The following is a 21,056-nucleotide window of genomic DNA, read 5'->3' as shown; positions in this document are numbered from 1 at the left end:
CTCAACCCTTGTAACTCCTTTGTTTTTTTTTTTTTTTTTTGTGAGGAAGAGGGTTACAAGTGATCAAGAAAAGGGCTAACATTTGACTCCCTTGGATGTATGCATTTAGCTCGTGTGGACAGCCTTGACAAGATTCTCTATGTGCTAAATGTGACCATGGGTGTATAAGTGGATTGTATGGACCATGTAGGGCTGAACCATTCCCACAGCTTTTTTTAAATCTTATTTTTCTTGATAGTCTGGGATACTCAATACCAGTGTTCCAAAAGTCATTATATATCTAACAAAAATGAACCATAATCCTCACAAATCTTCATGATTCAAGGATTTAATGTTTTAATCTTTTTATAATGGAAAATGTCAGACAATTAATTTGGATTGCCCATGATCTTGTTTTCCCTTTTAACTCAAAATGAGTTTTTGTTTTATTTAGTAAGACAGTTTCTCATATTGTTCAATTTAGTGGGTCATAACAAGTAGTTTTTTTTTTTTTTTAATGAAACAGAATAAAACAGAAAATAGCAGCTTGCTTCTAAAAGAAGGGAAATTATTTCTCATAAAACTTTTGTTTGGAAAATAAGTAAATGTTGAACTGCCCTGGCAATCCAGTGGTTAAGACTCCACACACACTCCATTGCAGGGAGCATTGGTAGATCCCTGGTTGGGGAACTAAGATCCCACATGCTACACGGGGCAGCCAGAAAAAAAAAAAAAAAGTAAATGTGTATCTATGTTAGGCTACACCATCAAATGCATTTCTTATTGTGGATCACAGTAAAAAAAAAAAAAAAGTGAAGGCCATAGATTTAATATTTGTACTTTAATAAGCGATTAATAGACACTTAGGGTAACATAAAATCCAATTCATAGATTAACTGTAAAAGAAACACCACTGCCTATGTGAACTAATTTATACATAGACAAGGAAAAATATTAATGTTTCTCAAGAAAAACAGATATTTTAGTATAGAAAAATAGGTTTCTGACTTATTGAAAATCAAATCCCTGAGTTATAAGCTAAAGAGTGAAAAAAAAAAATCTTAGTCACCTTAAATAACATTTAAACTAGGATTTATGATGACTGGGCGTTGTTGGCATTTTTCTGACTAATTTAAAAAATTTTTATTAAAATGAAATGCAGACAGATTTATTGGGATCTAGAAAATCTTAAAAGAAGCCTTATTACACGACTTATTTCATTATGACAAAAACCCGTGATGAACCCTCAGTGTGAAGGGAAGAATGGCATCTTTGACATTTTAATGGGTCGTGTCAAAGATGGGCACATGATGGATGCTGCTCCGGTCTCTCCCCTTGCTCTGGTACTTTTCAGTGGCTGCCCATGTTGTCATTGCACAGAAAGTCAGACTGAGGAGGTCCACAGCGGTAGGATACGATTCCACGTGGGGGCTGCTCCAGCAACCGAGGAAGCTGTCCTCTGTGACAACCTAGAAGGGAGGGATGGGGTAGGAGGTGGGAGTTGGGAGGGAGGTTCAAGAGAGAGGGGATATATGTATATCCATGGCTGATTCATGTTGGTGTATGGCACAAACCAATACAATATTGTAAAGCAATTATCTTCCAATTAAAAATAAATTAAAAAAATCAATAGTAACCCAGTGAAGAAATGAAAAAAAAAAAAAACCCCTAGGAAGTTGCACATAAAGATTTTCCCGTGGGATATTCTGGGACAGAGATAGCTGAGGGTATTTCTTGAAACCTACTGAAATGCCCCTCAGACTTCTGAAACCACCATGTGTACTGAGGGTGAATATAGGATTCAGTACTCTGACTGCGACCATCCACAGCTCATTTTGCCCTCTGCCAACCAGTCTGTTATTCCCATCTGTCAGTATTTCTGGAGCTCATTTGTCCCTGTCTCACTCCAAGGTACCTTTTTATTGAATGTCCCCCTATTTTGGAATAGAGAATCAGCATAAAATGTGGTACCTAAGTAAGAACAGAATAGTTGACAGGAATATCTGCATATTGATTTAATGCTTTTGGGAAAAGTCTTAGTGTAAAAATTAACCTAGTCCATTGATAAGAATATTTGAAACTCATTGACCAGCCTCAAGAAACCTTGACAAATCATTTTCAAAATGGCACCAACTGTAAATGGAAAATGTTGTTTTTACTGGGAGGAAGTCCAAAAAAGCAAAGCCCTCCTAAAATTTATTCCACAGAATCTACATATTCCTATTCTCATTCTCTCTTGCAAACAGGGGTTATAAGTTTAAAAGTTAAGTTCCTAAGCCCAAAATCTGTAAATAAATCTTTAACAGAGAGATCTCTGTGAGACAAGATGGTGTAAATATTAGAATTGTAACAGGGCTTCCATTTAAACTTTTGCACTACCCTTTCATAACTTCCTCCTCAGATATAAGAATAGGGACTGCTGACTCTAAGGCATCCTGGTGTTCTAACGTTTAAAAGACGGCTCAGTTAGAAAAATGCTGAGGGCTGTAGAGCCTTTGTTTACTAGGCTGTGCGGACTAATGGGTCCCCAAAGATGTTCTTCACGTCCTAATCTCCGGAACCTGTGAATATGGAACATAGCACATGGCCTTTTCAGGTGATTAAGTTAAAGACCTTGAGATGGGGAGATTATGCTGATTATCTGGGTGGTGGTGGTGGTGGTGTTTAATTGCTGAATCATGTCCAACTCTTTTGTGACCCCACAGACTGTAACCTGCCAGATCCCTCTGTGCATGGGATTTCCCAACAAGACTAGCAAAGTGGGTAGCCATTCCCTTCTCCAGGAAATCTTCCTGACCCATGGATCACACCCACATCTCCTGCATTGCAGGCAGATTCTTTACCACTGAGCTTCCAGGGGAGCCCAACTACCCAGATAATCACAAGGGTCCTTACAAGAGAGATGCAAGAAGTGTTCAGATCAGAGGCAGAAAGTGTAAGGACCCAAGCAGGAGTCAGAGAAGATAGATCTTAACACTGCTGGCTCTGAAGATAGAGGAAGGGGCTGTGACCAAAGAATGATGGCAGCCGTTAAAAGCTGAGAGAGGCAAGAAGATGACTTCTCCCCTTAAACCCTCTACAAGGGAACAGCCTGGACCATGCCTTGCGCTTAGCCCAGCGGGACCGACTTTTGACTTCTGACCTACTAAGAGTAAGAGAATAAATCGATGTTGTTTCTGTCACTAGGTTTATGGCATTTCTTACAGCAGTAGCAGGAAACTAGCACATTTAGTAAACTCAAAAGAAGAAAAAAAGAAGGGAGCCCCTTGTATCACCTTTACTTTGGAGCAAGTGTGTTTCTTCTTAAAACAGATATCGAGTCCTCCCCGACATCCCAGCCCAAAGAGGCCTAAGCACTTTTTCATCAGTTGCTACTCACTTAATATTAGGTGCTGGAGGATGACAAATTTGCTTACTCACCTAAATAATTTGAAAAATTCCATGATGGAAAATTTTTTTATGTAACTTCTCAGAAACAGTACAATTTTTGAGAGGTAAGAATATATAACAGACTGGATAAGTAAAGATTTAACACTTACTAGAACATATTTAAACTACTGCAGTTTTATAAATAAATCTGTCTTCCATGAATGCTGTATTAACTTCTAGGATTTCTCTGACTCATCTTTGCTTACCTTGGTTTGTACAGAAGTTTCTAAAACAAGAAAGAGGGATAGATTCATTTCCCTTCTTTTTCTTGTATTTGTATAATATTACCAGGTTCTTTTTCCATATTGGATGTTTATTTTACTGTTTACTTTGGATGGAATCAGGTGATTCAGCTGAAGTCCAAATAGACGACATTTCAACAAATGAAGTAGTTGAGCTATTTTAAGTCAACGCTTGGTAAAAATATGTTCTCCATTATTAAAACTTCAGGAATAATTCCATGCTGTCAAAGACAACATTTTTCTCCAAATTATTTCTTCCTTCTTATTTCAGAAGGTATCATTAAATAAATATTTCTTCTTAATGTCTTATCCACTTGTATCAGTGGTGCTTCAAACTAGGACGAGTAAAATATCAATGCTACTGGTTTTGATCATCTATGAATATTGAACTTTCACATCACAAAAAAAACCATATTAAGGAGAAAGGGAAATATCAAATCCTCCATTTGATATTTCTGCAATAATCTCAGTGGAGCAAATATTTCTTCAGATTCAGTGAAATTGCCTACAAAACTTAAGAAGAAATCCTCAGAAGTCACATTTGCATAAGATTTGAAATATGGAAGTCTGAAATGATAGAATACAAGAGCTTGCAGGGAAACCGGGGAGATTATAATTTTAATTTATCCTGGCTATAAGGTTTTCTTTAACAAGTGAGAGTTGGCCCCAGTGTAAAATACAGCCTGAAGTACAGAAAGTTCACACAAGAAAGAATTCACCCAAAAAAACTTGCAAATAAAAAAGGGCCATGCAGCAAGCTGGCACTGAAATGAGAAACCACCTCTTAGAGAAAGGTCAGGAGATGATGTGGAGTGAAAAATCTCCAGGGAACTGTCACTTTCTGAAAAGGAAAATGACAAAAGTGACAAATTTCAGAGAGTTTGAGGAGAACAAAGGACAGAGGTTGAAATACATAGAGTAGAACTGCCTGCGTTCTTTCTTTGAGAGAACATTCAAGGTCACTTCCCCAGAATCCCTTAGTGTTTCTCCCTTAAAGGGAAAAAAGAAAAAAAAAATGAAACTCCTGCCCCTCATCATTGCTAACCAGAAGAGGTGCCTGAGAAGACAGTGATCTGGGTTCTCTGAACTGGCAGCCATTGCCCCTGCTTATGACCCAAGCTCCTTGAGAGCTTTTTTCCCTTCAATATTAAAAATAAAAGGGGCTTCCCAGGTGACGCTAGTGGTAAAGAACCTGCCTGCTAATTCAGGAGATGTAAGAGACTCGGGCTCAATCCTTGGGTCGGGAAGATCCCCTAGAGAAGGGCACAGCAACCCGCTCCAGAATTGTTGCCTGGAGAATCCCGTGGACACAGGAACCTGGCGGGCTACAGTTCATTGGGTCACAAAGAGTCAGACACAACTGAAGCGACTCAGCAGACATTAAAAATAAAAATGCATAGGTGCATTATACCAACCTACCTTATAATACTCTCCTAAGTAATAATGACCAAGCTTAAATACAGACACACACATAAAACACACACACACTGGCTCAAAATTAAGCCATTTCCCAGTTGGTGCTCTCCTGCCCCTTCACCAGCAGGGAACACTTTCCTCTTTCTTCCCCATCCTTTGGTTTTGTCTTTTTCCATTTTTTTTTTACCCTCTCCCCTCAGCTGGTTTTAAAGGTAGCAGGAGGAGCATCCAAAGCATTTCTTTGCATCTTTGATAATATTCAGCAATTTTAAATGTTCCCTAGCCTTACCCTTCATTGTGGTTTTGCATTTTGAGACCCAGTGCAACTCTAATTGAGACCCAGACCCAGATCTAGTCAGAGCTCCTGACTCAGGGCAGATGGAAACTGAACTGAGGATAGTTCTGAAGGGTTTCAAACAAATATGCAAACCTATCTCCCAACCAGCTCCTCTAGCCTCAAAGAGAGAAAAAGTTGAAAAGCTTCTCTAGAGAGGAAAATATGTAATATTTGTCAAACAATAAAAATTCTTTGCTTTTAATATTTCCAACTTTAGGATATAGTTTGAAATGTACAGATAGCTATTATTTAACTACTTTAAGATAAACTTATATCTTTGGGGTTTTAATCATTTCTTTTAGAAGTTATTTTTAGATATGTTCATTTTTGGTAGAAGCACTAAAATACAATGGCATTTTGCAACAGCAGTTTTTCATCAGATGCCTTTTTCTATAAGTCGTGAAAACAACATTGATTATACTGCCAAGCGCTGCTACAAAGTGCTCTGCATCATAAAAGGATTTGGAACCTCATTTATTATCATCTAAATTGTACATTGTACACTTGATAGCAACATGTTGTCAACTAAACAGCCTTTCCTATCCAGACCAATGGATATTATAATAAAACAATTGAGACGTTTTTGTGAAAAGCATGATTTGGTGGATTCTGAACCTAAAACACATTTTTTGTTCCCCCGTGACAAATGCTGACTGAGTGGCTGCCAGTTACTTAGAATGGCACTGAGAGAGGTCAGATGAAATGACGGAGACGGGAGAAGTGTCTGAATCCCATCACCAAAGAGCAAAACTCTGAGACATGATGATAGGTTCTCACATTACATCACAGGGAAGTGTTTGTGTTTTCCTCCTGGGAAAGCATCAAATAAACATCAGAGCAACAAACATATTAACACTGAACAAAACTAATCCAAAAGTCCATCCTAGTTAGAACCAACAGAATTTTCCTGATATCAAAGTTTATGTTGCTTTTGGAACTGAATTTGAGGTCCAAATCTCCCTTATGCAGACCACATTTCTTTGGGCAAGTAAGAACAGGGAAGCCCATAGTATGTCTGTGGTCTAAAATTTGAGGTTCAGTGTGTTGAAAACATGAGTGCTGCTCTTATAATATCCTAAGCGAAGTTGCTCGGTTGTGTCCAATTCTTTGCGACCCTCTGGACTATAGCTTGCCATACTCCTCTGTCCTTGGAACTCTCCAGGCAAGGATACTGGAGTGGGTAGACGTTCCCTTCTCCAGGGGATCTTCCCAATCCAGGGATCGAACGCAGGTGTCCCACATTGCAGGCGGATTCTTTACCGTCTGAGCCACCTACTTTGCCACAAAAAAAGGAAATGACTACTGAGGTCTATGCATTACAAAATGAAAAATTTAGGTTGATAATGAATGAAAACGAATGTGGAAGTTATTCATTTAATTGGCTTTTGTGATGCAGGAATAAGTTTTTTAGTTAGTGTCTTCTTTTTTATAATTTTCTTTACTGATTTATTTTTTGCTGAGTCTTTGTTGCTTTGCAGGCTTTTCTCTAGTTGCAGAGACCAGGGGTTGCTCTCTAGTTACTGTGCTCAGGTTTCTTATTGCTGTGGCCTCTCTTGTTACAGAGCACAGGCTCAAGGGTGCTCGGGTTTCAGGAGTTGCATCGTGTGGGCTCAGTAGTTGTCGTTCCCGGGCTCTAGAGCACAGGCTCAGTAGCTGTGCCACACGGTCCTAGTTGTTCCACAGCATGTGGGATCTTCCCGGACCAGGGATCGAACCCATGTCTCCTGCATTGGCAAGTGGATTCTTTACCATTGAGCTCCCAGGGAAGCCCAGCTAGTGTCTGCTATATCCTCATACATAGCACTTAACAGAAAACAGTAGTGCTGGATTTGATATCTCTGTACATCTGGTTCCTACAGTTAATGGACTATTTGGGGCTGAACTTACACACTTCAAGTGTTTTATTGCTAATGCAGATTCATAATACTTGAATCATTGAATTTATATACATATATATATAATTCTGAAAAATCAAAGGATCTGAATTCTGCCATTATTTCTATTTATCTATTTCTTGACTGCACTGGGTCTTTGTTGCTGCAGGCAGGCGTTCTCTAGTTGCGATGAGCAGGGGCTGCTCTCTGGTTGCCACGTGCAGACTTCTTGTGGTGGCGGGCGCTCGTGTTGTGGAGCACGGGCTCTGGGCCACACGGGCTTCAGCAGTGGTAGTGCATGAGCTGTGTTGCTCTGCAGCATGGGGGATCTTAGTTCTTGGACCAGGAATCGAACCCTACATCCCTTGCATTGGCAGGCAGACTCTTAACCGCTGGACCACCAGGGAAGTCCCTATACGATTATTTTTAAACTTTTTTCGTTGGGTTTATTACCGTCAGAAAGTAATGGCTTCATCACCTTTTGTACTCTCAAAACTTGTCCCATCCTACGTGTTCTTATAGACCTTGTCTTTCCTTATCAAGTGGTGGGATCCCTGTCTCTTCCCCTTGAGACCAGGTGGGCTCCTGACAAACCAAGTGGTTTCTGAGGCTAAGTTAGAAGATACCATGAAGTGTCTTCCAGATTCTCTTGTGACTTCCCTTGTGGAGCCCTAAGCTCCAAGTCAATGAGAAGTACCAGGTGGCCATGCTGTGAGGAAGGCCAAACTAGGCCAGCCAAAGAGACCACCAGGAGAGGCCCCAAGACTGCAGGAAGAGAGAAAGGTGCCTGGCCAGCTCTCAGCTGCTTCAGCCACCATCTGACTACATTCACACAAGACACCTCAGGCAGAACACACACCCCAGCCCAGCCACTTGGGAATTTCTGACCCACAGATATCAGGAGCAATAATAAATTATGTTTGTTGTTTTAAGCCAGGAAGTTTGGGGGGTAATGTGTTCCATACAAAGTATTAGACCACAGGAAAAAACTTCTCTAATTAAGGGACCTCTTCAACAAGGAACCTTGTGGTGGATCTGAATGTCTCACCCAGATTAGCCCTCCATCTCTCTCCATTCCATGAGAGGAATGTTGGCCCCTGAGGGCTCATAGCTGGCTCCCTTTCCAGGCATTGCCCTTAGCAAAGGAAACTGCCTCTCCTGAGGTACACCTCTCCCTGAGGATGGCCCATATCTAATAGTGATTGATGCAAAATACTGATACCTTGCCTTCTTGCCTAAATTTAGGCAACACAGAAGAATGATCACAGCTCCAGAGGTCCTGTAGGATAGGCTTGGTTGCAACAGTAGCAGCTCAACTTCTTCCTCTGATCAGTCTTGCTTCCCTTGCTCCTTTACAGGTATTATTCTCAATAACCTATTGCACACAAATCTCCATTTCAAGGACAGTTTTCAGATAACCTGAACAGGGCTCAAAGGATAATTAGCATTGGAAAAGAAGGCGAAGTCAGGCCCTGAGATATAAAATTCCCTGGTTTTCCCAGGAGACAGCAATAGTAATTAGAGATACAATGACCCTCACAATGACCTGAACAAAGTTTCTAATCCATTGACTATTACCTGTAGACTGAGATGGTTTCCCCTGACGGTCTTCAAGGCATCCTTTACTCATTCTGACACTTGCTGGACATAATCTAATTTGCCTGACCAAAATCAATTTGGCCTCTGAAAATTTTGACTACGTGATGTTTCAGAAGAGAGTATGTGAAAAAATAAAGCCATTGTGTTATGGATCATTGCATTAGCTGAGAAAAGTTTGAAATAAGACCACAACTCATTCTTAAATCTTGGTCCTGGACATGTAGCAAAACTTAAGCAAATATGTGCTATAACGATTTAAGAAGGAAAACTTTTTACAGCGAAGTCTATGAGATTTGAAGGTGCCTGGTTTCATTTTTCCTGGAAGAAAATGTTTTTATCTTCTTATTTGTTGTTTCATCTCTTATTTTATCCAGCCGTCATCTTTGAGAAGTGATTCATTATTTCACAAGGACTGTGAAAAGAAAGACTGAGTTCAGAGATCATTTCTAGAAGCTGATGGGGACAGCTCAGTGATTTAAACTGCAGGACATTTTTATTTTTCAAACCAGATCTGATCTTCTACTTCAGGCATTTTATAATTAATTCATGAAGACGAGCTTCAAACTTGTTTTCTCACTTGTCTATCTTGTGTTTGCAGGCTCTTCTGTATCTTTACATGAGCACAGCTCCCAGCAGGAACTACGGATTTCTCAAATTCTTCAAAGTTCTCCTGAGGCCATTGCATCAGCACTGAAGGCAATCAGCAGTTGAGTGGACACATACATTTATTAGCTTCCCAATAATCTGCAGTGATGTATGGGATCATTCTGTACTATTTACCAGCTTGGGAAACAAAATAAGGTACCATTCTTTCTTTCTAATTGAAATATAGTTGATTTACAAGAGTGTGCTAGTCTCTGCTGTACAGCAAAGTGACTCAGTTGTTCACATATAGACATTGTTTTTTAAAATATTATTTTCCATTATGGTTTATCCCAGGGGATTGGATAATAGTTCCTTGTGATATACAGTGGGATCTTGTGGTGTAGCCATTCCAAATGTGATAGTTTATATCTACCAATCCCAAACTCCCACTCCATCCCTCCTCTCCCAGCACCAAACCCCCCACCTTGACAACCATAAGTCTGATCTCCATGAGTCTCTTTCTGTTTTGTAGATAGATTTATTTGTGCCATATTTTAGATTCCACATATAAATGATATTATACGGTATTTATCTTTCTCTTTCTGACTTACTTCACTTAGTATGATAATCTCTAGGTGCATCCATGTTGTTGAAAATGGCATTATTTCACTCTTTTTTATGGCTGAGTAGTCTTCCATGGTATATTTGAAACACATCTTCTTTACCAATTTATCTGTTGATGGACATTTGGGCTGCTTCCATGTCTTGGCTATTGTGAATAATACTATTATGAACATATGGCTGCCTGCATGTATCTTTTTTAGTTATAATTTTGTCTGAATATATGCCCAAGAGTGGGATTGCTGGATCATATGGTAATTGTATTTTAGTTATCTGAGGAACCTTCATACTGTTTTCCACAGTGGCTGTACCAATTGACAATCCCACCAACAGTGTAGGAGGGTTCCCTTTCCTTCACACCCTCTCTGGCATTTGTTATTTGTAAACTTTTTATTGGTCATTTTGACCAGTGTAATCTAGTAAGGTATCATTCTTTTTAAAATTCTAATTCAGTTACTTTCATCCCTCAATCTACCCATGGAAGAGAGTTCCATCTTGGAGATCTTTTTTCCTGAAAGAAGTTCCAAGACTCAAGAGGTATTTATTCAGTCCAGTGAATTAAATTCAGTCCATTCAATTCGGTTAAATTCAGTCCATTTAAATGAGCAACCCTTTCAGATGAGTAAATGAAATACTCTCCTTGGTCAGAATCTTAGTTCTTTCAGGCTACTGTAACAAAAATTCCAAAGACTGTGTGGCTTAAACGACAAACATTTGTTTCTCGTGGTTCAGGAGGCTGGAAAGCCCAGGATGAAGGTTCTGGCATATTTGGGGAATGGTGAAGGCCTGCCTCCTTGTTCATCAGTCAGTCAGTTCAACCACTCAGACGTATCCGACTCCTTGCAACCCTGTGGACTGCAGCAGGCTTCCCTGTCCATCACCAACTCCAGGAGCTTGCTCAAACTCATGTCCATTGAGTCGGTGATGCCATCCAACCATCTCATCCTCTATCATCTTCTCCTCCTGCCTTCAATCTTTCCCAGCCTCAGGGTCTTTTCCAATGAGTCAGTTCTTTGCATCAGGAGGTCAAAGTATTGGAGTTTGAGCTTTAGCATCAGTCCTTCCAATGAATATTCAGGGCTGATTTCCTTTAGGATTGACTGGTTTGTTCTCCTTGCAATTCAAGGGACTCTCAAGAATCTTCTCCAATACCACAGTTTGAAATCATCAATTCTTCGGCACTCAGCTTTCTTTGTGGTCCAGTTCTCACATCCATATATGACTATTGGAGAAACCATAGCTTTGACTAGGTGGACTTTTGTTGGCAAAGTAATGTCTCCGCTTTTTAGTATGAAGTATAGATTTTTCATAGCTTTCTTGTTCATAGAGGGCCTTTTCTCTTGTTTTTATATGGTGGAAGGGTTGAAGGAGCTCTCTGGAGCCTTTTTTATAAGAGCACTAATCCCATTCATGAGGGCTCCATTCTCATCATCTAATCATCTTCCAAAGACCCCACCTCCAAATGCCATTGCCTTGGGTTTTAGAGTTTCAACATATGGATTTGAGGGGATACAAACATTCAGTCTATAGCAGTCGGTCAAATAGTCGGGGATTCAGCTGCAGAGGTTGTTATTTCCACTGTGCCAGTGGAGTCTTTGCCTACTGAAGAGACCACAGCACATCTGCCAAAGCTGACCTGATCAGAATTTCTCCTCATTCAGAGGACAGAAGCACTGGTGTCTTGTTCAGCTAAGATTGCTCTCAGCCCTATAACTCTCTGGAGACACAGGTCCCTGCCCTACACAAAAACCTAGTCACCATCCCAAGGCCACCATGCCATGATGCTAAAGTAGCTGGGCTAGAGGTATACGATAGTCTAACACATGCTCTGGTATCCCCCTATGCAAACACCACTTGCTACCATGGCTCAATTAGTCTACTCCAGAAAATGAGTCCCCAGTGCTGTTTTACTAGAAGCGTGGGGATAGGCCTGGCTCCACAGAAACAGTGGTGCTGCTGATACAGCCTAGCCACCACCTCAAAGAGAAGGGAAAGTCAAGGACCACACTGGGTCTCTCTGCCTTCCAGTTCCAGGGCCCAGCCACTTCCTTACCTAGCAGACTTCTCACTCAGCATTCCAGCTGTCTCATCCCCGTGGCCCACCATCAACAATCACAATGTAGAGCCACTAACCTAATACACAAAGGCTTGATTTCCTATAACACAGCAGCCTAGAATAGCAAGAGTCTTAAGACAATGCCATTACATAGCATTTCTCTGATTCAGCTCTGTGAGGCCTGGGGAACTCCCAGACTACAGCTTGATACTTCTGAGAATTCTCAGAGTGGTCTTGCACCTGCTTCCTGAGGCAGTTCTTTCAGAATTTGTAGTTTTCACTTCTCACAGTATTCACAGGTATTATTGCTGTTCACTCGGGAGCCACCTCTTGTCCTGGCTGACTTCCCACTGCAGCCCGATGTCCATTACTGTTGACCATGCCCACGAGAGGCATGGCACTGCAGACATGCACCAGAGTGCTACCACTGCAGCTCCCACCTGGCCAAGGCACTAACATCCAGCAAGGTGGTTGCCAGCAAAGCCACATCCAGGCAGGCACTGTGCCCGCTAAGTCTTCCATCAGTGTCGACTCTGCTACCAGCTCCTTGTCTCTAGGTCTTCAGCTTTCACCTCACCTCATTTCAGCCCCCTCCCTGAGACATATGTCAACACCCTTGGGGGCAATTACAGATTCCCCCCGTGCCTCCCCAGAGCTCTGTGCAATGCCTGAAGCATGACTCACTCTGCTTCCAAGGCACCTTCTCACCCTGGGGCCCTGGTTAGACAGGAAAGCAGAGCCTGGCAGTCCATCCTCTGCTCTGCAGACATGTTCACACACTCTTGGACCCCAAGGAGACTGCAACTCAGCCAGCTGCTGCAACTCCTGCCTCCAGCGTGAGGTCACATGTACTTTCAGACTAGGGATGACTGCCGACTTATGTGGGCTCAGAACCTCTGGGGAGAGGTTGAGATGGGGCAGGGAGCGGGAGGGTGCTGAGGTTTCTTCAGCAGAACTAAATCATGCAACAGAGTTCAATGTGATGCGGAAGGAAGTCACCAGAAAGTTTCCTAAAGGAGAGGAGGAGAATGTTCAGGGGCCACAGCTCAGTTAGAGTATTTTTATTTCTCTTCAGTCTCTTCACTGAATTATCCCTCTGATTATCCTTTAAAACCTTCCGTTTCTCATGAGGATGAATAACCTTGTGTTTGTTGTGTGAAGAGAGTGACCCTCTGAGAGAAGACTTGTGATGGTTTCCTCTGCAGACCCAGGGGTTTAGAGCACTGTGAGCTCCTCTGAGGAAAAAATTTTCAACTTTATAAAATCCATGAAAGGGAAACTGTGTCAGCTCGATTCCTAAGGAGTCAATTAATTAAAGTTAAGTCCCCACAAACACTGCCAAATGCCAGCTCCAGATTAAACGGCGTGGAGAGGCATTAGGCTGTGACCTCCTGTCACTGGCTGGGTACCTGGCAGATTTTAGCTTGTGTGCTGATCCAACAGAAATAAGTATTAACTCACGAGGAAGGCAGATAAAGAGTTCAAGGACAACCGTGAGCATTTAAAATGGGGGACTTTTCATCTCTTCGTCTTCTGCTCCTCTTTGCAAAGTTTTCATCTTCTTTTTTTTCATCCACCCTTCTATTTCAGTGCCATCTTCTCATTGGGGGTATGTTTGGTGAGTGAAACTGAAATCTGTCTGGTTTGGGGTTTGAGAAGCCACCTCTCTCTCGACTAGCATACCTTCCTCTCTGATTTACAAAGACCCAGTGTGATTCTGTTGCAAAGCTCAGTCCGAGTTTAGAGCTGGGTGCAGAGGCATACAGAGCAGGTAGCCAGTCACTGGCTGTAAGAGTTGGATACTCACCTGGGAGAAAAATAGTTCTGTCATGAGGGGACACCCCCAGCCTGCTGGGGGTGCTTCATATGCTCCTTCCATCCCTCAATCTTCCCCATCAGCTTGGCACAAGCATGAAATTTCAGGATCTCAGATTTTTTCTCTCCTCTCTGTCTTCCAGATTTCTCTTTTAAAAGGTCATCTCCAGTCTAAGCAATGATCATTCATTTCTGCCTTAGTAGAGATCTATTTATTAAGCCACTTTCCCAAGTAAGTGGAGGAAACAGGGCACAGAGCAGTAAAGTTTAAGAAAAAGGGGCTTTTATAGAGGAGTTTCAAGCATTTAAAAAGAGGACCATGGCTAGGTGAACTGGAAGAAGAAAGCAAACAAATGGACTTCCCACTATGCACATCAGTCCAATTAAGTAGATATTAATCCCCCCACAGTAGGTACATGTTATTTTGGGATTTTTTTAAACATGAGAAAGTTGAAGTACAGAGAAGTTAATCATTTGTCCCACTACTGAGTGTGGAGCCAAGATTCCAAGTCAGGATGACCTGATTGCTCAGCCATGGTACTTCCCCAAAATACATCACTTAAATTGTTTTTCCAGGGGAAGGGACCACCATCCCTTGGCCTGTGAAGGGATGGGTTCAGAGCTCCCTCTACTGAGGTCTGGAACTATTCCCTGCTTGTTAACCTGCTGGTTGAGAAGTGCTGAGAGTCTCATTGGAGATGTCTTAAATCAGATGCCTGCAATAATAAAGATAACTAGCATAATAATGCTATTGTTTATGGAGGGCTTGTGCTGTGCTAAGCGCTTTACAGACACTGTCTCAGAGAGAATGCAAGTAGAGCAAATACCATCACTGGTCATCAGCATTTGACCTTTTCCTTGGAAACCAAAAGCCACATAATCTCAGTGTGTATTCCAGTCAGGAAACCAGCTTACTAATTGATCCAAAAGCCGAATTCATTTTATTTTTCTCTGCCTGGTAAACTCCCTCAGCCATGCTCTCCTGAACCTGATATGAAATCTTAGGGATGTCTCTGGTTTCTAAGGATGCTTAGATGAGAAAAGTTCTCTGGTCACCTTCAAACATTATCGAGTCTGGTCTGGTTGACACAGAGTTCTATCTGTTCTGATACAGTAACAAAACTCCTAACTCATTTAAAATTAAAACTGTTGTCTCCCCATCACTCCATCCAGGTCTGCTTCCCCGATCTCACCACCAGAGTTCTACCAGGTCAGCTGTCCTCCCACCACCAGTTCCTGTTCTGACCTGCCCTGTGACTAGGCCCCGGAGTAGGGTTTAGAGAGAAAAAGTACAGAGTAAATTGGTGTCAGTGCCCTTTGGCCTTGGGCGATATCTGAGGTTGACTTTTATTTGTGTGGGACACCTGGAAAACTTCCTCAGAAAACCCAGCTGTGCCCCATGCCCCAGTGCCTTTGAACAGACCATGCCTCTGTTCGAGCCATCCGCTTACACCCCTCTGCCTTCGGGCTTCAGAAGCGTGTGCCTCAGAGGTGTCCTTGTGCCACTCCAGACTGTCCTCATGGCCAAGCTGGCTCTCCCTATGAAACCCACACCCGATCCATGGAGAGCAGTCACTCTCACTCCGCAGTCTAATTCACTCCCGAGGAGGTGCACTCATCTTTTCTCTGCCAACTCCAGGGCACCGGGTCAAACCTGGGGATGGAGTGTGCCCGACACGAAGTCCACTGTCTGAGTGGCCCTCTGAAGCTCCTCTCCTTTGGCCTAAGGGTGACATTCTTCCCCTCTCCATAGCCAGACTTGGATTGAGAAAGAAATACAGTAGAGACTCCCATAGCACTGCAAACTGGATCCAAAGAGAACATCTGTGAAGCCTTGATCAGTTTCACAGAGCTTCTGCCTTCTCCTTAACACGCCCGCATGTGGGAATTCACATCCTTGGCACCTCATGCTTTATTCTTGGATAGTAAGCTCAGTGGAAAGCGCAGAGAAGCCTTGGAGGTCCTGCTTTACTCCAGGAAGGGTACATTCACACTCTCACCCTTCCACCGCTCACACTTTCTGAGAAATTCTACGCTTTGTGACAATCAGATCGCCTTGTATTGCCAAGTTCTGGAGTAGCAAGCAGCTCACCCAACTCTGGCTTGCGCATCGTGACTGGATACAAACCCCCACTTCCTGGAGAAAGATCAGGCCATGTGGATTTTTCGCATTTTCAAGGCTACGAAACTCTTCTAGATTCTTTACGGTCACCCCATCCCCCTCGACAATTTATGGAATGTTATTGCAGTGAGATGGAAAACAATTTCATAACCATTGTAAAGATCCTTTGGAAATGTCTTAAACAATCACAACATCTCTGTTAAACCTGTTTTTAAAAACAAAGAAAAAAAAATACCCTGTCTTAAACTAGCCCTTTTCTTCAAACTTTTCTAAAACTTTTTATTTCATTTTGGAATATAGTGGATTAACAAACAATGTTGTGACAGTTTCAAGTGAACAGGGAAGGGACTCAGCCATACATATACATGTATCCATTCTCCCCAAACTCCCCTCCCATCCAGGCTGCCACATAACCTTGAGCAGAGTTGCATGTTCTATAAATTAGATTCTTGTTGGTTATCCATTTTAAATATAGAAGTGTGTACATGTTCACAAACTCCCTACCTATCCCTTCTCCCATCCTTTCCCCTGTCTCCAAAATTTAAACATGAGTATCGAAGGCATCTGTTTTCCCCTCTTCAATTGTAATGTGAAGCCCACATAATCTAGGAGAAATTTTCTCTGAAAATAGGCATGGAGATAATACTTTAAACAAAATGTATTTTTTATTATCAGCACTAAATATGTATTAATTCATATCTTAGTGGCTCCTTAGATGATCACAGGCTGAAGAATAATGATCAAATTGAAGCTTGACTTCTTCATGTTCAATCCCAATGTATTTAGCCAAATTTTTATTTTTAAAAAGAAAAAAAATGCTTTGCAGTGTTGGCAGTTGCTCACTGACATTTCACTGATTCTTCTCATTTATTTCCAGTGATTAGTATCAGTCTTAGAATCAATATTATGTGCTGTGTGTGTGTGTGTATACATATATATATATATACACACATAGTTGTACTGTGTAAGTGTAATTATATAATTAAACCTCAATATGTATGGTAGATAAAACATGAAGCCAAAGTCCTGGGTACAATGACTCTTTTTTAGAAGAGGACAGGATCTTGATCAGAACCTGCCTAAGTCACATTAGCTGCCTCCATTTCTGCATCCTGGATAGATTTCAGAGTAACTGTCAAAGCCCAGGAAGTTGGTTTTTTTTTTTTTTTTTTTTTGCAATGAGAAGCAGTTCACCAGGCTTTAAGATGCTCAAAGGCAGGGAATGGATGCTGTGTAAATAAAAGATTTTAAGTCTCTAGGACTGTTGCTATTTATGGTAGGTGCTTATTTGTATGATTCTTATGTATAGAATATCCTTAATATGGGTTTTACTTACCTTTCAGGGGCCATCCTAAGGAGATAACAACCTTCCATCCTTGGTTGCACTGAAAAGGGTGCTTTATCTGGAGGCATGAGAGTGCTCTGGCGCCCCACACATTCAGACTTTCACCCCTCTACCAGACTAGCACGTCTCATGACCGAGGCCCCAGCACCAAGGTCCTGTCTTCAGAACCTCTTTCCATCTCTCTATCATGACCTTCCCTTGATAACATCAAAGGAGTCTTCACTGTTTAAAATGTCTTGTTCATTTGTTATTATCTGCCTCCTCTGATGTTTAAACCAAAAAAACCCAGCAACCTTGACCTCATTTGTGACATACCTGGGACCTAGAATAACATCTGGCACATGTTAGATCCCTGACACAGAAGCTCTGACCACTGGTCAGAAGAACCTTGGGCAAGTTACTCCATTGCTGTGAGCTGCAGTCTTTATCCTCAGGGCTGGGGAGCTGCTCAAGGTAATTTTTAAAGTTCCTTCTGGCTATTAAAGCACACTATTCTTCAAAATACTGACATCCTTATATAATTTTCCCTTTTCATAAATGCAAATTATTGGTAAAAAATAAGGAGACAAATCCTTACTGGTCATCATTACTGATTTTCAGTTAAAATATGTGTCCTCCATCTAATCTCTCTGGCATCTGGGAATAATTTTAATATACAGTTAACCCCTTCTCTTAGTAGTGTCTTGATCCTTAAACATGTTAGCGTGAACTGCTGAAATCCTTTTTATAGATGTCCATTGCCAGCCTTACTACCCATCTCTTTATGGCTAAAGGGAAGAGTTATTTTCTGTGCTCAAGGAATTCCTGAAGAAACCACAAAGACAAACTGGGACAAAGCTGTATAATACAGACACCCAGACATGTAGCCAGGAGTATGTACAACTGTGAGACAGAGGGACAAGGACAGTGTAAAAGAAAACAGACCCACAGGCCCAAGGAAGAGCAGGAGAGAAAGGTTTCCTTATGGATGCCTAGAAACACTGAGGAAAGCCCCAGTTATTTTCAGAAGTGAGATCTCACCCAGCCACCTCTCATTGTCATAACGTGGGGACCTGATGTGGATGCTGGATATAGTAATGTTTGGGGTTTGATGATGACAGACACTAGAGAGCAGGAGGCTGAGAGCAAGTCACCGTTCAGTCCTCAAATAACACGCAGAAATTTCTGAAATGGTTGGCGTTAAACTACAACCACGGGAAGCAAGGTGGCCTTGCTCAGCATTCAGGGCTCTGGCCTGGGGCATGAGTCTTTACATCCTGTAAATCAGGACATCCAAACACTTGCTTCCAAGCGGCAGAAAACTTCAGGAAAGGAGCCAGTTCATTTGAAGTCAGAGTTTTTTTAGGCACCCACTAGGGTTTAGAGCCCATTGATTTGCTAGCTGTAATCAGCTTTCTACTTTCCAGAGATCATCTTTGCTTGAGTTAATCTGCAGATAATCTGGATTAAAAAGTTCCAGCCTCTTAGTAATATGGGTCACCCCCCATCTGTGAGGCAGGTACACTATTAGGCAAACGCAGTTTTCACCATCTTCTCCTCAGCTTTCTAAGAAAGATTCTTCAGCTGAGTTGCTCAGTTTCCTGGCCTTTGTTTCATGGAAGGAGTAAAGTGAAGAAAAATACTTAGAGGCCTTACACTGATTTATGTACATTTAGACAAAAGAACCCCCACTCCAGTACTCTTGCCTGGAAAACCCCATGGACGGAGGAGCCTGGTAGGCTGCAGTCCAGGCTGCAGTCTGCTAAGTCGGACACGACTGAGCAACTTCACTTTCACTTTTCACTTTGATTCATTGGAGAAGGAAATGGCAACCCACTCCAGTGTTCTTGCCTGGAGAATCCCAGGGACGGGGGAGCCTGGTGGGCTGCAATCCATGGGGTCGCACAGAGTCGGACACGACTGAAGCGACTTAGCAGCAGCAGCAGCAGACAAAAGAACGGAGAAGGCAATGGCACCCCACTCCAGTACTCTTGCCTGGAAAATCCCATGGATGGAGGAGCCTGGTAGGCTGCAGTCCATGGGGTTGCAAAGAGTCAGACACGACTGAGCGACTTCACTTTGACTTTTCACTTTAATGCATTGGAGAAGGAAATGGCAACCCACTCCAGTGTTCTTGCCTGGAGAATCCCAGGGACAGGGGAGCCTGATGGGCTGCCGTCTATGGGGTCGCACAGAGTTGGAAACGACTGAAATGACTTAGCAGCAGCAGCAGCAGACAAAAGAAAGAAAATAAATAAATAAAAAGCTTGAGTTCTCTGCAAAGGAAAACTTTCAGAAGCAATAGGGAGAGAAGGAGAAGCAAAAGCAATGTAAAAAGGCCAGAGGGTCCTGAAGACTTAGAGACAGGGTTGGAAGAGATTTGGAGGAGCCGCTACTAGGCACCGTGGGGCTTCATGGAGCTGAACAGGCAAAGAGGTTTTAAGGCAGATCATTTCCATGTTACATGATGCAACCCCCCCCCTCAAATGACTTCACTAAGGACTCATGTTATATTTCACATCTGGGGAAAGCAGAAATTTCTTTAATATATGTTACTGACTTGGATCTTAGAGCAGGACTTGATGGCCACGATTTGGGTGCCATGAGAAAGGGTTATAAGATGAGATGGTGGCATTTGAGACTCTCTCCTTGAGAATGACAAGTCACTGAAATGGCTCAAGTCTGTCGAGAGCACTTAACCCTAACCCACAGGGGCTTAGGATGAGCGCACATGACCTCTCCTTGTGCCCCTCCCCTGCTCACCCCCTCAGGACTCCCTGCAGTGACCACTGAGCCCTGCCACCACCTCACACAGCCCCCACCATACTGCTCCCAGGAGGAAATACTCCCAAAACGTACAGTTGTTTCTGATGTTGCAATAAACAATATATGTGGTTATAGGCCCTTGACATACACAGGTTATTTTCAAAGAAAGCAAGCAAGTCATTTCTGAATTATGACAGTGATTAAACAATGGATTGGGTCCATTACAGTTGCTTATAGAATTAATGCCTCTGCACAAATATATGAAAAATAAAATCAATGACTTTAACTTTGGTAATTTAGAAATTTGCCCTTCTTGGAAGCACAGCACTAGGTTAAACCGTCCTTCAATGGTCTTGTTCTCCTCTGTCATAAGGGAACGCTACTTCCTCTTTCAGCTTCCTCCCTCCCAGTTCATTTTTATGCTGCAGCCTGCAAGAGCTCTGTTAAACAACACACGCTTTGATTATGTTCAGAAACCTACAATGTCATCAGCTGAATTAAAGCCACAATCCTCTCAGGATTTTAGGCTCTTCTGCGCACAGGCCACTTCACCTCTCATATCTCACCAACAATATCCATCACCTCTACCCACTTCAAGCCTCCAGTCCTGTGTCCATCCAGGCTACCTCTGCTCCTGCTGGGCTGAGCGCCACCCCGACTTCTCCTCCCTCCCCTCCCCACCCATACTCACTAGACCCTTTAAGCTCCAGCTCAGATGTTCCCGTCTTTCATGTACCCTTCACTGCTGGCAATAGTTCCTGCCATGCCAATAGCTTCAATCTTTAAATTCCTTTGAATTTATTACTTGCAGTATCTGCAGGGTTTATTTTTCTTCCTGTATTCTGATTTCCTATTAGTTATCCTGCACACTTTAGCTCTTTCACATTTAAG

General features: G+C 42.2%; 1 long non-coding RNA gene across 1 annotated transcript in view; it reads left to right on the top strand.

The window, feature by feature from the left end:
* The window catches only part of LOC113895621, a 301,641-nt gene that overhangs the window by 212,554 nt on the left and 68,031 nt on the right, over window positions 1–21,056 (top strand). Inside the window, exon 2 of the long non-coding RNA XR_003511890.1 lies at window positions 9,475–9,677. This is a non-coding gene — a long non-coding RNA (uncharacterized LOC113895621). The remainder of the gene's footprint in view (window positions 1–9,474; window positions 9,678–21,056) is intronic.

This window comes from Bos indicus x Bos taurus, chromosome 7 (genome assembly GCF_003369695.1).
Source record: "Bos indicus x Bos taurus breed Angus x Brahman F1 hybrid chromosome 7, Bos_hybrid_MaternalHap_v2.0, whole genome shotgun sequence".
In the NCBI taxonomy this organism is placed as follows: Eukaryota; Metazoa; Chordata; class Mammalia; order Artiodactyla; family Bovidae; genus Bos; species Bos indicus x Bos taurus.
The sequence above is the reverse complement of the archived record's forward strand: the minus strand, read 5'-3'. Positions and strand labels throughout refer to the sequence as shown.